General features: G+C 45.0%; 1 protein-coding gene across 1 annotated transcript in view; it reads right to left on the minus strand.

The window, feature by feature from the left end:
- The window catches only part of EPHX1 (epoxide hydrolase 1), an 89,752-nt gene that overhangs the window by 55,277 nt on the left and 17,731 nt on the right, over window positions 1–16,744 (minus strand). The gene's annotated exons all lie outside the window — the stretch shown is intronic.

The following is a 16,744-nucleotide window of genomic DNA, read 5'->3' on the forward strand; positions in this document are numbered from 1 at the left end:
GTCAGGTGGAGGATTGCGAAAATTACCACTCCGGGTGTCCCAGGTAGGCAGTGCAGCGCTCACTGAAAGTTGCCCTGACATGAGAGTGGCAGCCTTCCAGTTTGTGCAGTTTTTTTCTCCTTTCTCACTATGTAAGTGTCCAACAGTTCAGCCTGAGCACTGTGAGCAGACTGGTGTCAATGTGTGCTGTGCGGTGTCAATGTGCGCTGTGCTATGGTGTCAACGGCTGTGCAGTTGTGTGGATCTCGGCGCTGGATTGTACTCCCTCCCGCTGTGCTGCACCTCCTCTCCTCACTGCCAGCCTGAATAAAAGGGGGAAGTGGGGACATGCAAGCGTGGAGCCGCACACACAGGCTCCTGATGATGAGATGAATGGGAGAGAGAGAGAGAGAGAGAGAGAGAGAGAGGATGGATGGGAGTTGCAGAGGAGACAGCAAGAGAATGGGGAAGAGATCCAGTTCTAGTGCCCTGTCCCTCTGGTCTGCCCCCAGTGCCCTGTCCCTCTGGTCTGCCCCCAGTGCCCTGTCCCTCTGGTCTGACCCCAGTGCCCTGTCCCTCTGGTCTGACCCCAGTGCCCTGTCCCATTTTGTTAAAGTTGTTTTTGGTAATATTTAATTGTGTAACTTGATTCTGCGTAAAACATTTAACAGTGTCATTCCATGATATAATCTACGAGGGCGTGTTTCGGGGCGCAATTAGGCGTGGAGCAGTGTATGAATTAGGTGGGGCAACTGGTGGCGAGTAACTCTTGAGGCCTGGCTAGTAGCTCAGGGCTTGAAATTTTGAGCCCTGTGTATACTAATTATATATATATATATATATATATATATATATATATATATATATATATATATATATATATATATCTGAATGGGTTGGGATATACCCCAACCTGCTCTCCCAGCAGAGAAATAGTTAGTATACAGATACATCCAAAAAAGCATCCCGACATTGGGCTCTATTAATAATGGAAACTGATATTACAAACCCAGTTAAATACATTTCTCCTTCTGTTTGTCATTTTTGTTCATAAAGAGATTCAATAAGAGAGAGACAGTCTGATAGCAAACAGCTTATTTTTTTTAGAAAACTCATCATTCTTACCAGTGTTGTAGGTGTACATTTTATTCAATGTTTATTTGTACAGCAAGATTTTAAATACATATTATACATAATACATTTTTGAAAACCATAAACTTAAAAAAAAAAAAAAAAAAAAATCTACAACTGACCCCAAACTATTATTATAGATAAAATAATATAAACTTTAAAAAATCTACAACTGACCCCAAACTATTATTATAGATTTGTGTCAGATGCATCCAAAAAAGCATCCCGACAATGCTAGGCTCTATTAATAACGGAAACGAAAATTACATAATACATTTTTGAAAACCATAAACTTAAAAAAAAAATATACAACTGACCCCAAACTATTAATATAGATTCAATTCCCTTTAGTGCCGGTTCACACTACCACGACTTGGCATCCGACTTGTGTCGCCCCAAGTCGCGGGACATGACAAATTACATGGAAGTGAATGAGAGCCGTCTTAATGCACACTACTGAAGTTCTTGTACTACTTCAAGACGACTTCTAGGCAACTTGTACCCATTGATTTCAATGGAAGTTGCCTCCAAGTCGGATCACCTGTCTAAACTGAAGCAACTTTCCAGGAAGTAAAAATAGTTTTGTAAGGCAAACCCCTTCCTCCCACAGAGCAGATTATTATGTGATTGGCCACGGGCAAAGTCGCCTGTCCTGGAGGCGACTTGTAGTTGCGTTGTAAGTTGCTCCAAGTAGCGCTAAAGTCTTGCTCAAGTCGTCTCCAAGTTGCCTTGTAAAGTCACGCTGGAAGTCGTGTTGCCCCAGTGTGAACCGGCACTTAAAGCGGATCTCCCACGCCAAAACGTTTTTTTTTTAAATGGTATTTTTAAATGTGTAATAGCACTGCTGTGCTAAACTCACGTTTCTGGTGTTCCCCCGCCGCTCCGCTGTAATATTGTCCCCAATAAATAGTTATAATCTGTGTTTTCCTGCTGTTGCCATCTTAGCTATGGGCATTGGATTTCCATAGGCAGGCACTTCATATTTGCGGTGGATGCTGTCCCAGCATCCACCGCTCGATCTCGTGCATTCGCACTGGCTATGGTGACTGGCGGTGTGAGCGAAGTCGCGCGATGTTTTCTAACAGAGATGCTCCTCCAGCACTCTACAATAAACCCCGCCCTTCACAGTACTGATTGGCCGAACTGCCTGACTGACATCCCCATCTAGAATATTGTAATTAGGGAGCTCTGAGACTGTCTCCCAGCAGACACAGCGCGGCACAGGAAACTGGAGAAAACCCGTCGGAAACCCGAGGGGGGGGGGCAGACCGGAAGCCTGGCTAACTAATAAGGTACACTAATACTAAATGTATTGAAAATATCCGATTCATCATTGTTTAGGAGCAGTATGAATATGGAGCTGCTGTTGTATTGAGGGTGGAGATCCGCTTTAAGGTAAACCAAGGTAATATAAATTGATAACAACAATGTGCATATATTAAAGATGTTTTTGCAGCACTGATCGGAAAAGCATACACACAAACGTTTTTCTCATCGTAAACCAGTCCAACGAGAATCACAACGAGAAAATTGAGACTCCCAACGAGAAAATAGAGAGCAGGTTCTCTTTTCTCGTCGAGATTCACAACAGTTTTCTTGACAAGAAACCATACACGCAAACGGTTTTCTCAGCAAAAAGCTCTGCCGGCAGTTTTCTTGTCGAGAAAACCGTTTTTGTGTACGAGGCTTTAGACTTGACAGTCACATAGATGTATAACGACGATGTCCCCTCACCTTCCCAGTCCTCAGCCCACAGAGGAGATTGTTACCTTGTTATGACCAGCTGAGAGCCCAGAAAAAAAACCCACACAATAAAACTACAGTGCAAATAAAACTCCAATCAACAAAGGCATATCGAGGGAAAATGGAGGTCCCCGCTGATTTTGTTTACGCTCCAGATAATAGAGGAAGTGTTCAGGAAAGAGAGCTCTCAGTGCTATGCTGGAAATTAGAAGACAGCTAAAGATTGTGTCGGCCTCTGTGATAAACTCCAGCAAAGACAGATAAATCTGTTTTTATATCATAATGGGACCTCATCTGGGCAATAAAGTATTTTCCTTTCTGTGCAGCCAGCCCCTGGCTCTCCTTCAAAGGTTCTTTATTCTGGATAGAGTGGGGAAGGACTGGATTCTGTGGTGGCCTTATTGATGTACAGTACATATAACATTTGGAAATGTACCTGTATCTGCCCACTTTCTGTCCCAGTGACCATACAGAACATAGAAGCTGAACTCCAAACTGATATAACTGACTGAGTACAAGTACCGATACTTTTTTTAAATGTGTCCCCAAATGCAGCCATGTCCCCCACATAATGCAGCCATGTCCCCCACATAATGCAGCCATGTCCCCCACATATTCCAGCCATGTCCCCCACATATTCCAGCCATGTCCCCCACATAATGCAGCCATGTCCCCCACATAATGCAGCCATGTCCCCCACATATTCCAGCCATGTCCCCCACATATTCCAGCCATGTCCCCCACATATTCCAGCCATGTCCCCCACATATTCCAGCCACGTCCCCCACATATTCCAGCCACGTCCCCCACATATTGCAGCCACGTCCCCCACATATTCCAGCCATGTCCCCCACATATTCCAGCCATGTCCCCCACATATTCCAGCCATGTCCCCCACATATTCCAGCCATGTCCCCCACATATTCCAGCCATGTCCCCCACATATTCCAGCCATGTCCCCCACATATTCCAGCCATGTCCCCCACATAATGCAGCCATGTCCCCCACATAATGCAGCCATGTCCTACATACCTTGATGATGCCGCACGTGCCGCCGTTAATCAGCGTGCGGGGAACATTTCAGCTTTCGTTTGAATAGCTGTATCCCCGCCGCGTATAGACACTCCCCCTTGCGTGGGATTGGACAGATCATCCGTCCAATCCCGTGCAAGGGGGAGTGTCTATACGAGGCGGGGATACAGCTATTCAAACGAAAGCTGTAATGTTCCCCGCACGCTGATTAACGGCGGCTTTGCGGTTTGCGGCGGGGGGAACAAGTATTCTATTTCAGTATCGGGGGTCTTTGAGGGAGTACGAGTACTCCCGCAAATACTCGGTATCGGTATCGGGACAACCCTAGTACAAATGGAATGTAAGTGGTGCCCATATCTCCCATCTTCCAAATGAGGTAACTTAAAGTATTTGTTACACCAACACTTCATATTCCTGACATGTGCCCGTTGTACCATGTACTGAGAAAGTATCCTGTTCTATTTGTATTGCCTCGTTGCCCTTTCCCAGAATCGCTGCGAGCAGGATTTTTTAGGCGAGGCCACGGCTTCAGCCTAGTCCGCAGAGCGCCGGTCCTATGGAAAAAAAAAAAAATCAAAAAAATTGATTTGGTCAAAATCTGAATCGATTTGACCTCCCAACTCGATTTAAGACTCAAAATCGATTTTTTTCCCCAGCCCTAGTACTCGTACTATATAAATTGGATATGGTCCTAACTGTCCTCATACTTTTTTCTTTGAAATCTGTAATTTATAACATGATCTGGCAGCAGTGTTGCCAACCGTCAGTATTTTTACTGGCAGCCACGGACTAGGCCGCGGCCTTTTCCCAGGATCGCGGCGAGCTGCGGGCAGGATTTTTTAGGCGAGGCCGCGGCTTCGGCCTAGTATGCAGCCTTTTCTCAGGATCACAACGGACTAGGCCGAAGCCGAGGCCTTGCATAAAAACTCGTGCTCACAGCTCCTTGGGACCGGCGCGGTGTCCATCAGAGAAAAAAAAACTTGATTCGAATTGTGAATCTAGTTTTTTTTTTCTTTAAATCATAGATTTTTTTTGAGGGCCAAAATTGCCCAGCTCTAACGAGTACTAAGGCTGGCTTCACACTGAAGCGTCAGCCGCGGTGACGGTATAGCCGCGCTATTTGTAGCGCGGCTATACCATCGTTTTTACCGCGATATTCGGCCGCTAGCGGTGAGGTTTTAACCCCCGCTAGCGGCCGAAAAAGGGTTAATACCGCCCACGTTGCGGCGGTATTACCGCGGTATTACAGCGGTATTACCGCGCTTTCCCATTGATTTCAATGGGAAGGCTCGGTATAGGAGCGGTGAACACACCGCTCCTATACCGCGGTAAAGAAGCGGCTAGCAGGACTTTTGGAGCGTTCCTGCTAGCGCGCCGCTTCAGTGTGAAAGCCTTCGGGCTTTCACATTGAAGAGTACAGGGCATGATTTTTCATGCGGTATAGCAGCGCTATTTTTAGCGCTGTACCGCATGAAAAACGTCCCAATGTGAAAGGGGCCTAAGAATCACGGTGGGTGCTTAGGAGACTGGAGCTCCGCTTTGACCTGTCAGTGGTCATAAAGTTATGGCTGATCGGTGTATGTATGTAATTTGTGCATATAGCCGATTCTCTGAAGTTCAGCTTTAACAGCAAATAGAAAAAGTATACCGAGATATTTTTTACTGAAAGGCTTGTGTTCTTATTTGAAGCTATTTTTGCTTTTTTTAAGCATTTTGGCACTCCGCTAGAGGAAACAATGTTGTTTAAGCAGAGGATCAGTCACACTGTGTTTTTTTCTGTAGACTCAAAAATTAAAAGATTTGTATATTTTACTGAAATGACTCAGTTGCTTGGCATGTGGAGGTGGGACTTTTCCAGAAAGTGGGCAAGTTTGGGCATATATGGCGTGATATGGGGGTGATTAGCTCTCGTGGTAGATGTGTTTTTGAAGTGAGTTTATGTGTGGGTCTCACATTGTCACAATGGGCAATATGTGATTGAGAATGTTCATTCTAATATAATATACACACAGGAATATAGTTGCACTACAATCAACTATGTACATGAGACAAAAGCTGCCTGCTAATTGATTAGTTGATTAATTAATTAGCCTTCATTAGTCACAAGTCTTCCATTGGAGGTGATGAAATGGCCTCCATAACATTGGTGGTCAGTGGTAAGGCCCCCTTTTACATTGGTGGTCAGAGGCAAGGCCCCTTTATATTGATGACTACTGGCAAGATCTCATTTACATTGATGTTTAGTGGCAAGGTCACCTTTCATTGGTGGTTAGCAACAAGGCCCCCTTTTCATTAGTGTTTAGTAAGAAAGTCCCATCACATTGGTGGTTAGTGGCAATGTCCAACCATTTGTGCCTAGCAGCATGGCCCCTATAATATTTGTGGTCAGTGGCAAGCTTCCCTTTAAACTGGTGGTCAATAGCAAGGCCCCCATTGCATTGGTAGTCAGTGGCGAGGCCCTTGCATTAGTGGTCAGTCGCAAGGTCCTTTACAAGTCCCAACCAAAGACCAGAGGTAACTTAAACAGGTGGTGATGGAAGCTTAAGATAAAGTGAGTGACAGATAGACATGTGCAATTCTCCGAAATTTCTGATTTTATAATTTCCGAAATTTGGAAATTAGAAAAAGAAAAATCGAAAATTTAGAAAAAACGGAAATTCGAAATTCAAAAATTCAGAATTAAAAAAAAAAAAAAAAAAAAAAAAAAAAAATCGGAAAATCAAAAATTCAGAATCTGAAAATTAAAAATTCAGATTAAAAAAAAAAAAATAAAAAATTAAATTCGGAAATTGGAAAATTCGACATTCGGAAATTCAGAGATTTCGGAAATTCGAATTTTGGAATATCGAAATTTCGGAAAATTGAAAATTCGAAAAGGTAAAATAAAAAAATTCGGAATTTGAGAATCAGAAATCCGAAAATTCAGGATTAGAAAATCGGATATTTTGTAAATCTAGATGTAAAAAAATAAATAGAAAAAAAATCGGAAATTCGAAAATCTGATTTTTTTTTTTTTTTTCTAATTTCTGAATTTCTGAATCTACGAATTTTCAAATTTCAAGAATTTCAGAAAAAAGCAAAAGAACGACAGAGGGAATTACACCTTACTGATCTTCATTGACTAGCAAACTGACGCCACAACTAGGCCCTATAATAACCCCTTGGTCTGCTAGGGTAGTACTGTAGAATGCCTACATGATGGACAACTATAGGATACTGAAGCAGAGCAGAGGTTTCTTTATACGCCAACAAGTCCTGTTAATGCCTATGAGACAGTTTATCTACAGTAAGGCCTGGTTCACACCTATGCAGTTTGCATATTCCAGGTGCATTTAGCGTTTTTCAATACACATTTTTGATCCATTAAAGCCGAAGGAACCAAAAAACACAACCTGCTGGTCCCTGGCCCTTTCCATAAAATGCACAGATGTGAATGTGACCCATAGGAAACCATGTTACATGGACAGTAGTGTGTTTATGCAAAACTGAAAATCACTAAAAAATGCATAGGTATGAACCAGGCCTAAGTAAAGGAAACTTTTATAAAACATTCCTACTAAAACAATATACTTTACTTGTGCAGACTGTGTTCCAGGCATGTTCTGGGTTGTAATTTTGCTAATATATAATTATTGTGGAATGTGCCAATTCTGAGGATAATAGTAATCTCCAAAATTTCATATGCAATTTACATTAATGGAAAAGTACATACTGTAGATTTAAAGCTGGAGTTGATACAAGCAGCTAACCATGCCATTGAAATACCCATATGGGAATTGTTCTTATGTGTAAAATGTTTTGCATTTCTATCTGTCCAGTCCTGGGGCATACACAAACCTACCACACAGCACAGCCAGGCTGCTGACCAGACTCTATGGGCCAGATTCACAGCCAGGCGGCGCAGCGTAACGTAACCGATTTAGGTTACACCGCCGCAAATTTTCTGTCTAAGTGCCCGATCCACAAAGCACTTACCTGGAAATTTGCGGCGGTGTATCCTAAATCCGTCCGGCGCAAGGCGGGCCCAATCGAATGGGGCGAGTCCCATTTAAATTAGGCGCGCTCCCGCGCCGGACGTACTGCGCATGCTCCCGTCGCAAATTTCCCGACGTGCTTTGCGCGAAGTTACGACGCGCCAACGTTTTGTGAATCGCGACGGGTAAAAAAGACTTGCGCAGGGAAAAATAAAAAAATGTAAAAAAAAATCGAAAGCGACGCGGGAAAGACGGGTATACTTTTACATGGTGTACTAAGTTTACACTTTGTAAAAGGTACCCTATCTTTGCGACGGCAAACTAACACTTGCGGCGACGTAACGACGTGAAAAAATTTTGTGGATCGCCCTAACTGCTAATTTGCATACCCGACGCTGGTTTACGACGCAAAATCCCCCCAGCGGCGGCCGCGGTACTGCATCCTAAGATCCGACAGTGTAAAACTATTACACCTGTCGGATCTTAGGGATATCTATGCGTAACTGGTTCTATGAATCAGTCGCATAGATAGAAACAGGGATACGACGGCGTATCAGCAGATACGCCGTCGTATCCCTTTTGTGAATCTTGCCCTATTTTCCTGCAGTTACACAATACAGCCCGATCCCCTCCCTGGCCTAGCCTGTGACTGCATAGTGGAGGAGCAGCAACAAAGTGACGAGTCATCCATATGTTTTGCTGCATTTGCAGCTGTAAGTCTTTTTGGGTATGTCTCTACCAGCTTTGCACATCTAGAGAGTGACATTTTTGCCAATTCTTCTTTTCAAAATAGCTCAAGCTCTGTCAGATTGAATGGAGAGGGTCTGTGAACAGCAATTTTCAAGTCTTGCCACAGATTCTCAATTGGATTTAGGTCTGGACTTTGACTGGGCCATTCTAACACATGAATATTCTTTGATCTAAACCATTCCATTGTAGCTCTGGCTGTATGTTTAGGGTCGTTGTCCTGCTGGAAGGTGAACCTCCTCCCCAGTCTCAAGTTTTTTGCAGACTCTACAGGTTTTCTTCTAAGATTGTCCTGTATTTGGCTCCATCCATCTTCCCATCAACTCTGACCAGCTTCCCTGTCCTTGCTGAAGAAAAGCATCCCTACAGCATGATGCTGCCACCACCATGTTTCACAGTGGGGATGGTGTGTTCAGGGTGATGTGCAGTGTTTAGCCTCGTACACACGATCAGATTTTCTGATGGGAATTGTGTGATGGCAGGCTGTTGTCGGAAAATCTGACCGTTTGTCCGATTTTCCGCCAACAAATGTTGGATAGCGTGCTTTAAAATTTTCTGACAACAAATGTGTGTTGTTGGATTATCCGATCATATGTATACAAGTGCGTCACACAAAAATCCAAAGTACAAACACACATTCTCAGAAGCAATGCTAACCATAACACAACATTAGCAGAAATTGCCCAAAGGGTGGCGCTAAAGAGCTGAAAAAACACATAGTTTTGTGTTTGTTGGCCAACAATTCTTTGCCGTTTGTATGCAATACAAGTTCACGACCAACGCCCTTCGGACAAAAGTCCTACGCTTTGTCCGATGGAAATCCGATCGTGTGTACAGGGCTTTAGTTTTCCACCACACACGGCTTTTAGGCCAAAAAGTTAAATTGTGGTCTCATCTGACCAGAGCACCTTCTTCCACATGTTTGCTGTGTCCCCCACATGGCTTCTCACAAACTGCAAATGGGACTTCTTATTGCTTTCTTTCATCAATGGCTTTCTTCTCGCCACTCTTCCATAAAGGCCAGATTTGTGGAGAGCACGACTAATAGTTGTCCTGTGGACAGATTCTCCCACCTGAGCTGTGGATCTCTGCAGCTCCTCCAGAGTTTCCATGGACCTCTTGGCTGCTTCCCTGCTTAATGATCTCCTTGCCCGGCCTGTCAGTTTAGGTGGACGGCCATAACTTGGTAGGTTTGCAGTTGTGCCATACTCTTCCATTTTCGGATGATGGATTGAACAGTGGCCCAGATACAGGTAGCAATTGCGTCTGCGTAACCATAGTTACGCAGCGCAATTGCTTACTTGTGCCGGCGTTTTGAATGCTCCTGATTCAGGAACCTCGTTACGCCGACTGCAGCCCAAGATATGACTAGCATAAGGCTCTTATGCCATCGTATCGTAGGCTGCATTCTTACGATGGCCGCTAGGGGGCGTTCCCGTAGTGGTCAGCGTATAGTATGCAAATTGCATACTAACGCCGATTCACTACCCAACGCGAGCCCTGCGTATGCAGTTTACGTCGTTTCCGTTCGTCGGGTTTCGCGTAAGGCTGCTCCTGCTATTAGCAGGGGCAGCCAATGCTACGTATACCCGTCGTTCCCGCGTCGCAAAGTTTAAATTTAACGTCGTTTGCGTAAGTGAATCCTGAATGGCGCTGGACGCCATTTACGTTCACTTTGAAGCAAATGACGTCCTTGCGACGTCATTTGCCGCAATGCACGTCGGGAAAGTTTCCCGACAGGGCATGCGCACTACGTTCGGCGCGGGAACGCACCCAATTTAAATGATCTAGTTTCAAAAATATTCCAACTGCACACCTTCCAGGAAAAATGGCCAATGAATAAAAGGGTGCTGAAACGATCACCGGCTGGGAACCGGAAAGCAAATCATATACACATATTCGCCAGCACACCAAGGATCAAAAACGTCCAAAAATGTAATGCATATTAGCGATCTAGAAAAGCAACGTTTCGAGGTCGCGCAGGACCTCTTCGTCAGGCAAAAGATCTTTTGCCTGACGAAGATGTCCTACGCGACCTCGAAACGTTGCTTTTCTAGATCGCTAATATGCATTACATTTTTGGACGTTTTTGATCCTTGGTGTGCTGGCGAATATGTGTATATAATTTAAATGATCCACGCCCCCTACGGGATCATTTAAATTACGCGCCCTTACGCCGGGCATTTTTGAGGAGCGCTCACGCAAATTACGTGGCTACTGCTTCGTGAATGAAGCGTAGCGCAGATAATTTTCGGGGGCGCAGGGCAAAAACGGGACGCTGCGCCTCCATAAGAAGTGCGCAGCGGTACCTGAATTTGGCCCACTGTTCCGTGAGATGTTCAAAGCTTGGGATGTTTTTTTATAACCTAACACTGCTTTAAACTTCTCCACAACTTTATCCCTGACCTGTCTGGTTTGTTCCTTGGCCTTCATGATGCTGTTTGTTCACTAAGGTCCTCTAACAAACCTCTGAGGACTTCAAAGAACAACTGTATTTATACTGAGATTAAATTACACACAGGTGGACTCTATTTAGTGATTAGGTGACTTTTGAAGGCAACTGGTTCCACTAGATTTTAGTTGGGGGTATCAGAGAAAAGGGGGCTGAATACAAACGCACACCACACTTTTCACATATTTATTTGTAAATAATTTGGAAAACCATTTATTATTTTCCTTCCAATTCACACATGTGCCACTTTGTGTTGGCCTATCACATAAAATCCTAATGAAATACATTTACGTTGTTATTTGTAACATGGCAAAATGTGGAAAATGTCAAGGGGTATGAATACTTTGAGGCACTGTATATTAGATTTTTGTTTTTCAGTTTAATACAGCTAAGTCAAAATCTGTAAATTACACTAGCTGGGTGAAGCTGTCCCTGCCGGCAGAAGACAGGGATTATCGCTAGCGGCTATAGCAGCCACTAGCAATAATCGCAAAATAATCCAGCAGGCTGGTTGTACCTAAGTTAATTGATCAACTTGGTACATTCACCCTGCCCATTAACGGTTTAAAACTTAGTGGGCTCCTGCTAAAGTGTCCGAGATTCAAACTGTCTATGGCCAGGTTAGGTTTAGGGAAAGTTAGATATAATAAGGGCTGGTGGAAAGTGAGATAGAGCCGCAAAAGGCAATACAGAAAGGGAAAATAGAAGCAATGGGTTAAAGTGATTGTAAAGTCTTAAATAACAAACATGTTATACTTACCTCCATTGTGCAGTTGATTTTGCACAGAGCGGCCCGGATACTCCTCGTCTCTGGTCCCTCTTTGCTGCTCCTGGCCCCTCCTCCCTCCTGTCGAGTACCCCCATAGTCAGCAGCTTTCTATGGGGGCACTGGAGCCGAGTCACAGCTCAGTGTGTCCATTCAGACACGGAGCCCCATTCCGGCCCCGTCCCTCTCTCCCCTGATTGGCTGACTGACCAATCAGGAGGAGTGTCCCAGACGACTTAGGCCTAGTACACACGAGAGGATTTCCCAGATTTGGATCCGATGGAGTGTACTCACCATCGGATCGAAATGCGCGCCGAAATCCCCTCGCGATGACGTGTCGCGCCGTCGCCGCGATGATGACGCAGCGACGTGCGCGACGCTGTCATAAAAGGAATTCCACGCATGCGTCGAATCATTACGGACGGATCGATCCGGTGAGTCTGTACAGACCACCGGATCGATCCGCTGGTGCCGATTCCAGCGGATAGATTTGTAGACATGTCTACAAATTTTTATCTGCTGGAATTCGGAAATATCCGCGGATAAATATCGGCTGGAATGTACACACCATAGAATCTATCCGCTGAAACCGATCCGCTGAGATTTTTCAGCGGATGGATTCTATCGTGTGTACGGGGCCTTAGACATTCGTGGACATCGCTAGAGAGAGATGGGCTCAGGTAAGTAATTAGGAGGGCTGCTACACCCAGAAGGTTTTTTTATCTTAAAGCGGTTGTATAGTCTTTTTTTTTTTACTTTTACCTACAGGTAAGCCTATACTAGGGCTTACCTGTAGGTAAAAAAAATATCTCCTAAACCTTTACGGTTTAGGAGATATTCCCCTCGCTGACAGCAAGCAATAATAAACTTGACAGAGGGCCTAACCCTTCCCATTCTATCAAAGTAAAAAAAAAAAAAAAAGATACATTTAAGGGCCCATTTACAGCAGAATTATAGTTGGAATAACAACCACATGTTTGTACTGTGAAGGGGCAGTGTGGCGATTTACTAAGACTGGAACATGCAAAATCGAGTGCAGCTGTGCATAGAGACCAATCATCTTTCAGGTTTTATTGTCAAAGCTTAATTGAACAAGCTGAAGTTAGAAGCTGATTGGCTATCATGCACAGTTACAACAGATTTTGCACTCTCCAGTATTAGTAAATCACCCACCCACATAATGGATGCCTTTTTGAACTCAGCGCACCGTTTACCTTTTTACTTTTTTTTTTTTAACTTTATTGTTACAAAATGATACTTCATTCATCTTAACCTCCCTGGCGGTATGGTCAAGAGGGGAACATGATTGACGGCCGGCTATGGCGCGTCACGCTTCCCGAAAATAGCCGTAGTAGGTCTCGGCTCTTCACGGCGCTATACGGCGCCTGCGCACAGACTAGGAGCTGACTGCGCAGGCGCCGTGAAGAGCCAAGTCCTATTTTGGCTATTTCCGGGAAGCGTGACGCGCTATAGCTGGCCGTCAATCATGTTCTCCTCTTGATAGGAACGCCTACTCCCCGAGGGAGTCTGAAACGGATTAAACAGTGAGTACAGCGGAAAAAAATAAAATAAATGCATACTGTAGCTGACGCTAGTATGCTGCATGAACCCCCGCTTTAAATCTGTCCAAACAGGAGTCTAGTAGGCATTCCGGGTATGACATTTTTTTTAAAACAAAATTATAAATTATAATATAATAAATAATTATAACAAATAATATAATTATAATAAAAACTAATAATGTAATCAACTCAAAATCACTGAAATTTGCTCAGTTGCAGAATTGTCGCTGTCATTACTTTTATTTTTTTATGACGAATTTTCCCACAAATCACTATCGCTCAATTCTGCAAGTGATTATAATTTATTATCGCTGTCTTCTAGCTCCTCTTAAACCATTTTTGACATAAAGGGACACTTTTTGGTTGCTATGGACAATATACAGTTTGCAGGGAGAAAGAACAGTTTTTATTATATAAAAGTACATGTAGGGCACTGGGCAGACCACTAGGGACAAAGGGGGGTGTGTCTTTTTTACATACAGTACTGTAATCTATAAGAATACAGTATACTGTATGTAAGGTGTTTGTTTACCTTTTTGAATTTGGGGCCGTTCTCCGCCCCCGTGCGTCGTAACGTCGCAGGGAACGGAGATCGGCGGCACAGAGAGGCACTGTGTGAATCGAGCGAGGACCCGCTCGCTCACACAGCGCGGTGGCATCGCTGGATCCAGGGACAAGGTAAGTAAACCAAGCCTGTGGATTCAGCCAGGCGAGCCCGAGTCTGACTCGGGGTTACCGATCGCAGCACAAAAATGTAACCCCGAGTCAGACTCGGGAATACCGCCAGGGGGGTTAAAGCACCACAGCGTATTGGGATGCAGTGTAGCATGTCGCAACATGCCGTGCTGTGTAAAAATGCAGCATGTCCTACTTTTTTCAGTGCAGCCATGTAAACTGAGTATAAGGCCGGGTACTCACGACCAAACATGTATGGTGAAAGCGGTCCGTCGGACCGTTTTCACCATACATGTCTGCCAGAGGGCTTCTGTACGATGGTTGTACACACCATCGTACAGAAGTCCGCGCGTAAACAATACGCGGGGCGTGTCCGCGTTGTCGCCGCGTCGATGACGCGGTGTCGCCGCGACAATGACGCAGCGACGTGGGCGGCCCGCCTTTAAAATGCTTCCACGCATGCGTCGAAGTCATTCGACGCATGCGAGGGACGGCGGGCGCCTGGACATGTACGGTAGGTCTGTACTGACGACCGTACATGTCCGAGCGGGCAGAATTCCAGCGGACTGTTTTAAAACAAGTCCAGGAATATTTGTCTGCTGGGAAAAGGCCCGGCGGGCAAATGTTTGCTGGAATTCGGCCCGCTCGCGCCCACACACGACCAAACATGTCTGCTGAAACTGGCCTGCGGACCAGTTTCAGCAGACATGTTTGGTCGTGAGTACGGGGCCTAAGTATAAGACATAAGGCAATTTTCCTTGTCCATACCTCCCAACTTTGAGATGGGAATGAGCGCCCCATTAAAGTAGAATTGTACAAAAAACAAGATTGGTTAAACCCACAAGTGTTTTTTTTTTACCACTACTATTCCTTTATTTTGGCTTTTGGAATTTACAAATGCAGCAATTTAGAAATCGGATGAGCGATGTCCCATTAGAAGTGTTTGAGTCCGATGAGGTACGGCTCGAGATGACGTGGTGCACGTGAAGCACGCACGTCGGAGGGAGGAGCGGCCCACGATACGGATCTGACCCGGAGGAGGATGGAGGGACCTAGACCCGGCGGCGCTCCAGAGGCAGCGATCGCGCTGCAGCGAGGGATCTAGCTCCCCTATTGCGGAAAAAGACCAGCATCCGCCGCCTTCCGATGGCCCCGCACTCTCCGGCCCCCCCTCGTGCCGCTCTGGGAGTCAGCTGTTAAGGTACAGGACGAATTGAACAGAAGGAGGCTCCCACTTACGGCGCTCCTGCCTGCCTCCCACCCCCCCCTACTGTTTGGTGGTGAGCCCAGGACATCCCATTAGATCAGGTAATATGGACCCTTTTTTCTTTCTTCCTCTCTCCATAAGACTACACCATGGTAACCTTTGGAGCATGGATCAATGCACTGACAGCAGGGGACAGGTAATGATAAGTTGCATCTCCTATGGCAAACGGCCACTCTGCATGTGTGTAAATTAACTGTATTCTTAGAAACCCTGCATTGGTAAAGCATAAATCAGAGGAAGAAATCAATAATAAGGACGATTTGAGGAGCCGCTTATGCCCTATAAAGATTATAGGGATCTTTGCAGGGTCGCTATAGCTTCCTGGCGTTTTCCTTGTTTTTTTCTCTTTCCCCCTCAAAGCTATTCACATGTGAACTCAAGTATCCAAAGCGCATGGGTCTATACTTTAAACACTGTGGATATTGATGCAGGTTAGAGTGTGGAAGCATATTGACATTTCAGAGACACTATCTCTCCCCGCAAACCATAATTAATTTGGTGAGGAGTGACGCCCCGGAGTATGGGTCCGAGTCAGGGAATTCCATACAAATTGCATTAACTCTAAATAATAAGGCTGGCTATCAACCCAAAAAAAAAAAAAAGGAGAAATACACGGATACCAAAAGTAATCGGGTTAGTTTCTTAAAAGACTTTCGCTCCCACCCTTATAAAGGGCAGCTAAATTACGGGGAGGCTGAACGGAAACCTCAGCAGAAAAATCCACGAAGTTTTACTCCCCAGGTTTAACCTGGCTCATAGGACAGGTTTATTATACCGGCCCAAGGTATCAAAAATCTGAGAAGCGGAGCGCAACCCCAGGGGGATTGCGTCTAATACGCCCCACTATACTCAGGAGGAGCACTAACCCCCCAAAAAAAAAACAACAAAAAAAAAAAGAGGGGAAGAAGGGGACACAAACTTAACCCCCCTCCCCCTTTTTGGGAGGACGGTGGCTCAAAAACCACTAGGTGTTTCTAAGTGGAGAATCCCTAAAGAAAAAGTCCCCAATCGGACGGGGGTGCAACACTTCCTAAAATAGAGAGAGGCTGATCCGCCTCCCCCAGGTATATCTTAGGGTATCGGGTTAACCCCCGGAACCCCTAAAAAACTTTCGGAAATGTCAGGTGGCAACTTCTGATTAGGGGGAGGAAAAAAAAGGGAGAAGAAAAACCTTCAACCTCTCCCCCCTTTTAGGAAATCACGCCATAGCGAGATACAAAAATTGTGCGGTTTCGAAAAAAAAAAAAAAAAAAGGGGGGGGGGTGTTAGGCCCCTCATTTACTGCTCAAACTGGGGAAGCGCATCAGAGCGACAAAAAAACACAAAATGAACAGATCAACAAGGGGGGCTGCTTCGAAAGCCCCAAAGGATATTCCCTCTCCAACTACGATTAGACACTACATGACCCCGGGCATA

Source organism: Rana temporaria, chromosome 4 (genome assembly GCF_905171775.1).
Source record: "Rana temporaria chromosome 4, aRanTem1.1, whole genome shotgun sequence".
In the NCBI taxonomy this organism is placed as follows: Eukaryota; Metazoa; Chordata; class Amphibia; order Anura; family Ranidae; genus Rana; species Rana temporaria.